This window comes from Sorex fumeus, unplaced genomic scaffold (assembly GCF_029834395.1).
Source record: "Sorex fumeus unplaced genomic scaffold, SorFum_2.1 ptg000008l, whole genome shotgun sequence".
Classification (NCBI taxonomy): Eukaryota; Metazoa; Chordata; class Mammalia; order Eulipotyphla; family Soricidae; genus Sorex; species Sorex fumeus.
In genome coordinates this window covers 71,455,430-71,468,564 of record NW_026606065.1, presented here as the reverse complement: position 1 = coordinate 71,468,564, position 13,135 = coordinate 71,455,430, and positions in this window count along the sequence as shown.

The window sequence follows — 13,135 nt, the reverse complement described above, 5'->3', positions numbered from 1 at the left end:
GCATAGGACATCAACAATATAGAAGAGCAAATAGAAAAACAAATGAAAAAACAAAACAAAGAGAACAAAAGAGATTTACGGGGCAGCATAAAGAAAATGATCATTTATGTCATATGAATTCCAGGAAGAGGATTAAATAATATTGAAATAAATAAGACATGTACTTTTAGTTAGGAAGTCCCCAAAGTAATCAAAATGGCAAGAACAAAAGATATAAAGAAATGAAAGATTTCTATAAGAAGGAAGAGAGAAGCAAAGATTAACACATAACGGACATCACATTTATTTGAAAAAAAATCATGTTAGACTTTTTCAAATAAAACTCTATGGACAATAAGAAAATAGTATGATGTATTCAAATTCTTTACTGGATAGAAGCTGCAATCAAGAAACCTCTATATTGCTAAGTTATTCAGGTAACTGAGTGATTGGGGAAAAAATGTTAAAATTTCGGACAAACAACTATATTTAAGTACTAGACACTAAAATCAGCAGAGGGAGAATAAAAAAATATATTATGGAAAACTTATGCTTAAGATATTGAATTATATGTCTCACGTTTTCTCAAATGAAAGACTGATTTGAGTAAGAAAGAGCGATATAATAGCTATAAAATACTTTCTAATGTTTTATCAATTAGAGAGTTGTAGTTAAATTAGAGTTATGAGAAAGAAAGAATAGCATCTGATCTTTCACTACATAGTTGAGTCTAATCAAATTCTTTATATTTTTTAGCCTCTACATATTTTAACATTTTATTTTTAAAAGCATATATTGTTTGTACACTGTAATGATGCACTGGGTAAGTAGGACAGTTAGAGAAAATCAGGAAATATCTTTATTCTGTTGCTTTAAAGATATATATTCTATGATAAAAGTTTTTCTAGGCATAGCTGACAATTCAGGAAGTACTATGCTTATTTAAACCATGACTTTTTCCTATACTGAAATGTATAATCACGACATTAGGAAACATATTTTCAATTATTACATTAAGTAATTTAATATCTCATGATAATCAAAACTCACACTTTATTAAAAATATCATTTGAAACATGACATTTTCTAGCCTCTTGCAGGACATAAGAATTGGGTTGATCTCTCCTATACATCTTCATTCATTTATCTAGTCTGTAGTAAGAATATGGTGGAAGCAGTATTAGGAATAGTTAAGGAGAAAAGAATAAATTGTAACCTAAAGCAAGCTTTTTACTTTCAAACTCTGACAGATGTCAAAGACATAGCACGATTCATGAGTACTCTTTACACTCTTTATTTTAATTTGATATACAATATGAGTATGTGTCATTTCTAAGAGCATTTCCTATCCATTCACCTATCAAATCATCCATTTCATTTCTCTTGTTACTTGTCACTCTAGATTCCCCAGATGGTAGACAGACTTAAGTCTGTTGTGTCTTTTAAATGGCACAGTTATATCAAATGTTTTTCTTTTCCTGGTTGAAATTCTACTTACTCTACTTCGAACAGTTAGAGGACACTACTCCAAAAGATAACAATAAGTAGCCTCTCCATTTGTCAACTTTTTATTTTTATACTAGCATAAGGACATAGGATTCCCTTTTGTACTATATATTGATAAAGGGACATTATTTTATTTTATAGTTTATGGTTTCATTATTTGAAATTTTTCAAAAGAGAATACCATAGTCAACTATCGTCATTATTAGCTAGTCACTTTCTCTTACAGTTAGAAACTGCCATGCTAAATAAAGACATGACACTTAATATATTATTAAAATAAAATAAAAGAATAAGACTATTTATGTAATCTAGTAGGGGGTCAATAAAAGTAATATTTTTTTTGGTTTTGCTCAGGGGTTACTCCTGGCTCTGCTCTCAAAAATTACTCCTGGTGGTCCTCAGAGTACCCTATGGGATGCCAAGTATTGAACCCAGGTTGGCAGCATGCAAGGCACTCTTTACCTGCTGTACCATTGCTCCAGCCCTGAAGTAATGGTTTTTATTGGTTTGAACATATCAGAAATATTAATATACTGGAGCTGAAGAGGTAGTACAGCAGGTAAAATCCTTGCTTTGCATGTGATAAAGCAAAGCCTTATGGTCCTCAAGCACCATCAGGAGTGACTCCTGAGTGCTGTGCTAGGAGTCTGTCCTGAACTCAGGAAGGTGAAGCCCCAAACCAACCAGAAGCAAACAAAAGATTGTCAATATGCCTTGATAAAAGTATATAATGCATTTTGGAGAAACAATTCTGTGAAATGAATCATGAAATAGTTATTAAAAGTTTCCACCACTATCTGACAGGTAGTGATTCAATTTCAAGTCAGCATTCACTCTTTAGTGAAAGTAGAAATAACAATCTTTGCAAGTTTTGCCAGAATAGTTTGTTGACAAAGTTCACAGATTTTATTGGTTTTGGGATTAAACTAAAGTCAAGAGCAAAATAAAACCTCATTAGGGATTGAAACAAATTTTCGATATTGAATGCTTACATGCTACAGAATATCTCCTCATTGTATATTCACAGTTTTATTAATAGGCTCTTCTATAATTATTATTGACAAAACTTTAATTATACTGAGCATAATATGATATAACTTTAACTTGAGGTCTTTAATTTTTGCTATGTGACTTAAGCAGCAACTTATATTAATAAAATAAATTTCCGTACTCCAAACACACCAATAGTTGTAGTATATTTGATCATTTAGAAGTATTTCTGATGAAAATTATTATTATTTTAGTGGTGCTTTCCATATTCTTTATTTGAAAAATTTGACTTAACTTATATCAATTTTAATGAATTTATTATAATTTAAATATGTATCCATTTGAATCATATAAATCTAATTCTGATATGTTTCCTATCTATAACTGTTAGAGTATTATCAATTATGCCATATGTTTTATGGCACTTTTGTTGCTCAAAAAAGCATGTTGAATGTGGGTTTCTGTGTTACAAATAGTCTTTCTATATAGAGTCATACATTAGCAAGATTTATTTGAATTTAATTTTACAAATCTTAAAATGCAAAAGGTAGAAAAAGATCTATGAAATAAAAGTGTTTGGAAAAAAGGCAATATTTCAGGAAGTGGCAATCTTAGAGAAGATATAAAAGGTTGAAATACTGACTTGAAAATAGAGAGGAGCAAAGTGTGAATTTTGGATTCCAGAAAAGGTCTGGGTCCACTTCTGTAGAAGTGGCTAATTAATTAAGAAACAATGTGATCAGTAGAAAAAGTGTTTCATTAGTATCCAGCTAGAGGGTTGTTAGGTGTTGAATTTACTTGCTAAAGAACCATCTTGCCTACATAGTCTCAAGAAACAGTTTTTGAAGGAAAAGAAACAGTAGATATATATTTAGAAAGGGCATGTAGGAGGCAGGTGGATGCAAAGGTAGTCACCTACTCCTTATACTCTATATTTCATCTTTATATAGGTATTTGTGGAAGGAGAAGATAAGGAAGGCATTATTCATATTTTCAACAATCCCTGCTCAGAAAAGATCTCTATTTTTAAAATTTTTTTAACTCAGCTCTTAATTTACTTTGGGCTAATTTCAGTAGAATAGTCTCATAATCTGAACACTTATGGAGGAGAAACACTAGAACAGCTAATGTCTAATGGAAAGAGATGCAGAGTATCTTGGTTGTAATTCTATAATTATTCTATGTTTTCCTTAAGATTACCTCTGTATGAGGTAAACTGAGCAAAACACATTGTTTTCCTCAAAATCAGTGGTTCCCAATGAAAGTTGATGTAGGTCTGAATAGAGAAAAAAAGTGGAATTATGATTATTATGTTTATTTTTGTGCTTATACATCATTGTACTGCATTTGGGTTAGAGCTGGCTCTCAGGTTTCAAGACATTGGATTAGACAAAAATTACACTTAACCAACTTTCTTAATCAGAAAAGCTCTAAAAATATTCAGTCGTAATAAATCTTTTTCAGTTTATGTCAGTCCCAATCCATATGGTATAGGCAAAATAAGAATATTTCATTGAGAGAGCATATGTATAGATTGTCATAGGAAAAATAACTGAGACACTTTAAACACAGAGTTTGTAACTAGATCATATTGCTTCTACACTACAAAAATAACAAGCCTTAATATTTGGCTCAGTGGCATATTACTTTTGTGACCTTTGTCCAAAACAGGGATAGGACGCTGAACTTTTAATTATTTAGAATAATCTTCATTTGGCTTTAATAAATAGAAAATGCCTGAAGGTAACTGAATACTAAATTTTATTTGAGAAATTTTTTTCCTATGGTTTCTTTGCATTTTGTGTCTTGGAAATACTTTAATGAAAGATAATAGAAGGCACATAGAGTGTTTGATAACGTTTACATTATAATCATCAAGTTCACAAGTAATTAAAATTATTTTGATATCATTATATTCTTTCCAAAGTATTACTATGGTAATTTTTCAGATTGGCTTATATTTTCAGAAAATGCATTTCCATTTCTCCGAAGTAATCTAGGGAATAATAATAGACAAGAGCAACACTGTAAACCATATATCGCAAATCAATTTGCTAGAAATGCCCATTCAAATTTCTAGTGCAATTAACTATTTAAAAATATTGAAAAAAATTATGAAAAATTATAATTTTGTGTCTTTTTATGTTCTACTGATAAAATAGAATTGCTCTATTGACATATTATTTATTTGGTCCTGTAAATTAGGGCTTGAAATGATATTTTACAGATGAGTATACTAATGTTCGGTTATTTTAAGAAATATTTGCAAAGAAACATTTTTTCCAGTGACATGAATCTAATCAGGTTTTCTTCAATGCCATGATGACTTCTCATATCCATAATATGCCTAAATCCAACAATTATGGAACAGGAAAGAAGATAAGCCTGAAATTCAACTATTCCAAAGTAAAGAACATGAAATCCTATCTGTTATTTCACAATTCTGCATATTGCATTAGCTTGCACAAGCCCACGTTGCTTGACTTGCTAAAGACCGTGAGAATTTTGTGTCCCTTCTTGTGTAATTTTCTAAAATATTAGAGTGATAAGAAAAGATGAGTTTTTGGTATCTTCTGTTTTCTTGGATTTTTTTCTTTGTATGTGTGTGTTGTTATTGTTGTTGCTGTTGTTGTTGTTATTTAAAGTCCATCAGTGTGGTGAGGAGAGCTAAAAGCTAGACATACGATAGCAGGATGGCCAGTGATTCAGTGCCAAGCTTAATGATACGACACTCCCCAATATAACTCCCCAAGATAACACTGCACAATGCTCTGGAGGTCAGTCAGGGATAGGAGCTCTGGAGGTCAGTCAGGAATAGGAGCTCAGTAGGGATAAAGCTTCACAAGGAATGTGCCCTCAGCCATGTTTTATCATAGTGGACTCTGTTCTTTGATAAAGAGAAAGTCAGTATCATGAATGAATGATTAATTCTTTCTTAACATTGCTTTGGATTGTGAAATTAACCAAAAATCAAAACTCTTATTAAAAATCATGAAATGAGTTTTCCAGTAATTTTCAAACATATTTTCTTTACTTTTAATATTTTCAAACAAATTGAGAATTTTAAAATGAACACTCATGACTCGCCACAATTGTCACTGTCACTGTCCTCCCGTTGTTCATCAATTTGCTCTAATGGGCCCAGTAATATCTCTATTGGACAATTGTTACTGCATATCGAACATGTCATGGGTAGCTTGCCAGGCTCTGACATGAGGGCGAGATACTCTTGGTAGCTTGCCGGTCTCTCCAAGAGGAGCTGAGAAATCAAACCTGGGTTGGCCAGGTTGGCCGCTTGCAAGGCAAATGCCCTACCTGTTGTGCTATGTCTCCAGCTTGACTCGCCACAATTATATTTCATTATATTTGTTAGAATATATTTTTTATTTATTTATCTACTTCTCTACACAATGTATCTCAATTATATACTGTCTAAAGATAATTAGACTAATATATCTCTTCCTAAATCTTTCAAGATGCACATAATTAACATAAAAAGTTCACTATCTCTTTTACATACAGGAGAATGAATGATTTTGAAAAACTCTGAGTTTTGACAAACATGTAGCAAGATAATTTATGTAATGTATAAATTCTGAAAAAATAATAAAATGTACTATTTATGCTGGATATTTGTCAATTGCCCTGCTTAATAAGTTCCTATTCCCAATGCACTCTACGAAACATTTTTTAAATTTTCCTCACCATGTTTATTTTTGTTCTAAAACGTCATTCCAAATGAATAATGTTGTGGCTGGAGCTATAGAAATGTTGGTAAGGTGCTTGCCTTGCTTGTGTTCAACCTGGGTTCAATGACTGGCACCATAATGACCACCTAGATGTCTGCAGCTTTGTCCAGCTCTTAGCAAGAACCACCTAGGACTCTTAGGAAAATGAAAACTTCCCTCTCTGACTTAAAAGGTTCTGAAAAAAATTTCTATATAATCAGCGCTGCCTGTCAGCTAACCTGTCTCTTAGTCCTCATCTTAATTTGTTCACAGTTCCTCCTGCCCCTTTACTGCTAATTGAGTTGAAGGCTTATGATGTTATGATGTAGACTCCCCAATAAAATTATATTGTGACTATAGGCAATTGGTTAGAGCAGTGAAAGTGAAACCACTCCACTTAGAGCCAAAGTTAGCACTCTTGAAATTGGAACTTCATTAGAGCATGTTCACACATTCCTCAGCAGCTCTGAGCTGGTTGCTGAGAGCTCACAGCTGCACTTTTCACTAGGGAATTTGTTATGATCAATAAGCATCTCACCTGGAAATTCTCAAGAGGTTATAACCTCCTGGAGGTTGTATCACAGCCAAGGACTTGGTCTTATATTCTCACAAGTAGAAATCACTCTAAAGTACTATCCATACTTGGAATTCACCACAATATCCAATGGAAGCTAGACTTCCCCTTGAAATGATGTTTTGTTGAGTTCTACTGTGATTCTTTGCTACCACTTTTACTTTCTTAGGATGCTCTCGTGGGCAACCCTTCAATAATTCACTTTAAAATGAATCCCATTTGAAGGCTCTACTTCCTGGGAACTAAAACTAAGCTAACCTTGATGAATTCTTATCTCTTTGTACCCTATTAAATATGACCAGTTAATAGAAATGAATTAGTTAACACTTGGGTGGAGGAAGGCAGTTGTAATATATTTTGTCATAGAAAAAATTTCAATCTCCTCATAGATTACATTCCAACCTTCGAAAGTCTCTTCTTAGTTATAAGATGGGCAAGGGTATAGGAGAAGATTTACATCTCAAAGAGATAGAGAATTAATTTGTAATGGAAGTTTCCTACATAAAAGCTGTAAGGAAAGGAAAGTCAAGAGCCTTGAGTCAGAATAAAGTCTACCTAAGATTTAGTTAGTAGGAGAGGAATTTTAAAATTGTTTTTGCCATTTTCCTCTTAGTTTTTATAAAATGAAGTTATAATGGTATTCTTGGGTACACTTATGAATTAATACTTAGGATGCTTTTTTAATCTAGTTGTAACAACCTCATTGATCAGAAATTCAATTCAGGATGTGAAGAGAAAACTTTAATTCTGGCTTGCAGAGTTAATTGTGTTTTTTTTTTAAAGATCTACTTTTATGTTTTGCTTCTTGTTCCAAGAAGATGTGGGAATGTAAGGATTATCCAATTGTGCTGTCATTTCATTTAGGAGAATCACAATGTTTTAAATAATTGTTGGGAATCAACTAAGACAGCCCACTTATTTTATAAATGAGGAAATTGAGACCTAGAGAATACAAGGGGCTTGTCTGAGACTTCGAAAACAGACAAGAAGGTAGCTAGAATGTTAATTTTTGTCTTCTAAAACCTTTAATTATTACAGCTTCTGTTGCTGCTCTCAGCAATCGTTCAATATTAGCATTTCAACTGATTTATCCCTCATTAACTCTTCACCTTCTAAACCATATTGTGATATTTAACTGATTATTTTCTAAATGTTAAAATATACTGCTATATAAATCATTATCTAATTTTACCTCATATATAGGGCATAACTTAACTACAAGTTTTGCTTTGGATAACTAAACTTAATATTTTTGCCTGGGAACAAGTAGTTATGAGACTTTCAGGATGGTTTGGAGAGTATTCAACATAAGAATACATAATTTTTTACATAATAGTATGTTTAGCATACTATCTATTGAAGCAAAATCCTTATACTTCTTAAAGATGCATTTTCAAGAAACAGCTTAGTATAGCATTATTGTTTCTAATAAGTTTCTATTATACAAACATAATATACTTTTTACTTACTTATGTAGAGCTAATACTGTATTTAAAATGGTTTCAACCTTTTAAACATAAAGTCATTTTCTTTCTACTCTCATGAACCCTTTATCTTTTTAGATGATTTTTTTCTTTCCAGGTTAATTTTTATTCTCATATTACTGCCAAACTTTCAAACAAGATGACATTTATTCAGTCCATAATTTCCACTCATTATTTTCATTTGTCTCTATACTAAATTTCAAATTTATCTTTACTTCTGCAACAATAACCTCAGGAACATAACAAAAGGTATCACTGAGAACAGAATTTCTTTTTTTACTGGTTTATTCCTGCTGTTTTTTAAGTATCTCCTTCCAAGGTTGTGCCTTGAGATAATTTTATGCAAAGAACCATAAAATAATTTCTTCATCTTATCACTGTATGTCTTCTTTACATCTCATATTTACTTATTGAGAACTTATTGATTATATAGGTTTCAAATCCTGTTCTCTACTTTTATGTATATATATGTATATATATACACACATATATGTTTTCATATATATAAATAAAACATTTGTATTGGACAGGAGAATGAGAAGGCAGACTCTGGTGAGGACACTTGGGTATTTCAGTGATGTGAAGGTGAGGAAAACATGTACTATCTTCAACACCAGTGTAAGCATGTGACCTGAATTATAATAAGCACACTAAAAACAATATGTTTGGCGTCATGAGAAAGAGGGAGTCTTGGGTTGTAGAGAGTCCCTAACTCTGGTGGCTGGTTTGGAGTTGGAATATTGAATACCTGACACTTTTTCATCAACAGCTTTGAAAATTATTGTTAAATTTTTCAAATAAAATAAATGAGAAAAATAGCACTTCTACATTGTATGGGATCTCACCTACTGGTTTCACTGATATTTAAGTAGTCAAAATTATTTCATTGATCTTCTATCTCAGAACAATATATCTACTTTAAATCCTCTGTTTATTTTTTCTTCACTCTCATATTTTAAAACATATTCAGACTAATCTTCCATACTTTGGACTTTTAATACTGTTGCAGGTAATAGAAGAGTAGAGGCTCCCTTGTTGACTTATGTGAAGTGGAGAGGAGAGAAGTGGCAACCAGAAGAACGAAGTCTTCCCAAATTGTTCACCCTGGGAAGTGACTGGAAGACACAGGACTGATTAGGTCTGCAATGAACCTCTGCAGGACAAAGATGCTCATATCCAAACATTCCCACAGGGGAAGCTCTGCACCTGCAGCCAACTTGTCCTGCATAGCTTGAGAGGTGATCCTTGCTGGGCTCAGGCTGAAGTGAGAGATTGGTCTGTGTGTGGGAGAAAAGTCATTGCTAAATCTTACCCAGGCTTTTGGGTCCGTTACCTTTTTTTCACAGAAAATACTTTGAGAATAGTGAAATAAAACCAACTTATTGGTCAAACAAAGAGCAGATAAGAGAGAGGTAGACTTAAATACGTGCACCAGAGAAATTACAGCCATCTTCAGGATGGAGGGAAAAACTGGTTGTATAGACCATTTCCTGCCAGGAGAATGGGGCAATGGGTCCTAAAGCATGAAATTACACCTCTCAAGAAGGGATGTGTGTGCAGCATGTGAATGCCTCTTCTTCTGTCAGGTTGGTTTGTATATAGTTTCCCAAACTTTTCACCCATATACCCACTCCCATTTGTGGTTGCCAAGAGGGAGAGATGGGAAGAGTTGATGGACTTTTTGATGCTCTTCCCATGGCCTTTGTTCTGGTGGTGGTGCATCTCTCTCTCCAGGGGTCCAGTCACCTCTCCTTTCTGAAATCTTCACTCTGTGCACCTCGCCTAGAACACTGTGTCTCAATGGCTTTCCAAGCTCCTGAGATGAATCTTTCATATCAAGGAATTCCATGCCTTCGGGCTGATTTAGGTTTCAAAGTTTTTCAACCTACCTTACCAGGACCTCTTTATTCTCCTGCCTCCAACAATATCAGGTATGTCAAATAGAAATTAAAAGCTACCATATCATTAAAATTACATACTATCATGATTTAATGTTTTAATGTTTTGATCAAATGCATTACAAATTAGGAGAACATGATTTTAAATATTCCTTTTAAATGATTCATAGCTCTCATACAGTTAATGACTGTGATTTACTGAAAATCTCTGAATAGCAATTAAGCATTGGAGTAAAATGATATCTTTCCAGGAGGTCTTTTTAAATAGAACATTGCATTTTTCTCTTTTATACTTTCGTTTGTATTTTTTAAATTTTAATGTTTCTATATTTGTCAAATATAGTATTATGTCTTCCTTAGTAACTCTTATTTTCTCTAAATAGTTCCTTTAATGATTTTTGCCCAAAGGTTTGCTCTCAGTTTTGCTGCTTTTAACTATAAATAATTTGATAATTTTATAATGAGTTCTTTCCCTTTATTTTAATTACAGAATTTAATCAATTCTTTTTAAGATCCCCTTGTTGGATAACTGTATCTATTGTTAACAACCCTAAACATTACTCTCACAAGCCTTGGTTATGATTTGTTCATATTATAACTCTTCTGTTATCTACAATTTTATTTAATAACATAGAAATTATTTTAAAATATTCTTCATTCATATTTTCAATATATATTTCTATTAATATATCTGAATTTATATATCATCTTATATTTCTTTTTTATTACCTATCAAAAAATTTTTAATATCTTAGCATCTACTCATGTAATTTTGTAGCTCTCGCTTTGTGCCTAAGGTCATTCAAGATATTTAAAACCTTTCTTCTGCAAAACTTAAGAATTCACAGGAGGGGCCAGAGCAACAGTATAGTGGGTAGAGTGTTTGCCTTTCACATAGTGAATCAGGGTTTGATTCCTGGCATCCCATATGGTCCCTGAGCACTGCCAGGAGTAATTCCTGTTGCAGAGTCAGGTGTGACCCAAAAAGTAAAAAAAAAAATCATAGGAAAGTAGAAATGAAAACACAGATTTCTCTCTAATCTCTACAATTAGCCTATGTAAGGTTTCACTCTCTGTTCTACACGAATTTGATGCAAATAGACTATAACAATGTACTTTTGTCTTCTCATTTGGAAAATGGTGATAGTAATAGTATTTTTTATAGATCTTAAAATAATGGGAAATTATGGAGAGAAGAATTTTGCATAATTTCTGGTGTCAAAAGTTACCTCTATCAGTCACTCTTTCTTGTTTCAATTTCTCTATAATGCACAGACCAAAGGTGTTTTTGCATAAACCCCTTTATTTTTAGAGATTTATACATTTTTGCCCAAAGAGAGAATACCAAAACATCGTTTTTAATTATAATCTTAAACCTGTGAAAATATGTAGAAAACTATTATTTATAACACGTTCTACTTTCAAACACTAAGATTATTCCAATTTGTTTACCTTTTATTTGTATTTTAATTTTGTATAAGTAATATTCGATAGTGCAAAAAGAAAGATATGAAATATCTTTGTATTATATATATATAAGATTATATATATATAAAATATCCATGTATCCATGCATTTTTTTGTGTTTCTTATTAAAAGTTTTAGTCATGCATTCTGCTTCAATACACTAAATTTTGCACCCTAAGGAAAAACTGAAATTTTACTTTCTTGATCAGTCTTTACTGTCACTATTCAATGAAACCTCCAGGTATTTGGATATGGATCAAATGGTAGAGAACATACATGTATCTTTGTTGTCAGAATGTATTATTACCTCTTTGGTTAGCAATATGAGTTTTATTTCAAGTAGTCTTTCATCTCTCACTATACTCCCACTGGCCACATCTGACTACCTACTCTTTCCAAATTTGCCATTCACTTTATTCTAAGGAAGTGATAAACTCTAACCTCAATTAAATGAATGCCTAGGGGATATTTCAACTATTTTGATTTGTGTGTTCAAATTTTTTTAATAAAAATATCTTTAAACTAATCTATAGAAAGAGTATAAAGACATTTATAACTGTGTGGGAACATACTTAGAATTGATACCAATTTATTCTTTGTATAATTTTCTGCTCTTAATTATTAAGCATATTGCAATATTTTATCTCCATGAAATTATGTTGGGGTTCTAAAGATCATAACTAAGTGATGATACTTATAAGAAACACATTTTGAGAAATGAATTTCAAAGAAATTCAACAGCAAAACTTATAGACAATGTATCTGTGTTTATACCTTTCTTCTAACAACATTGAAATAGTATGATTCACAATTATACATTTGGTGATAAATGTTTTCTCAATATTACTATTTTAAAATAATTTAACATTGTTTTATTCTATTAAAGTTTCATAAAGAATATTATTTTCTATTGTATAACATTCTCACATAATGAATATGATAGTGGGCCAAGAAGGTAGTATAATGGGATAATGGGTAGGCGCCTGCCTTTCACCTGGCTGACCCGGGTTCGATCCCCAGCATCCCACCTGGTTCCTTGAATATGACCAGAAGTAATTCCTAAGTACAGAGTCAGGAGTAACTCCTGAGCATTTCTGATTGTAGCCCAAAACAACAACAAAGTGCGCACAGTATATGCCTAAAAATGTGCACAAAGGTAAAGATGTACATAGTGGGAGAGTAAATCCGAAATAACATGCTTATCAGAATTCTCATTTTGCTTTTAAAATTATGTAATATGCAAAGCAAAAGGGAAACCAGGCCATTTTAGCTATAGACTTCAAACATGCAAATGACTACATATTCTGGCATAAATTTGGTTAGAAATGTATGGTGTCAAAGAGATTGATCTCCATAATAACTAATGAATCTGAAATGAAGAATAGAAGATACAGTGTCATAGATTCAATTTTATTGCTTAGAATTATATTCACCCTTGGCAAAACAGCTTGTTTATTGGTGCTCATTATGGCTGATACAGTATTGTAAACTATTTCATCTAGAAATAAA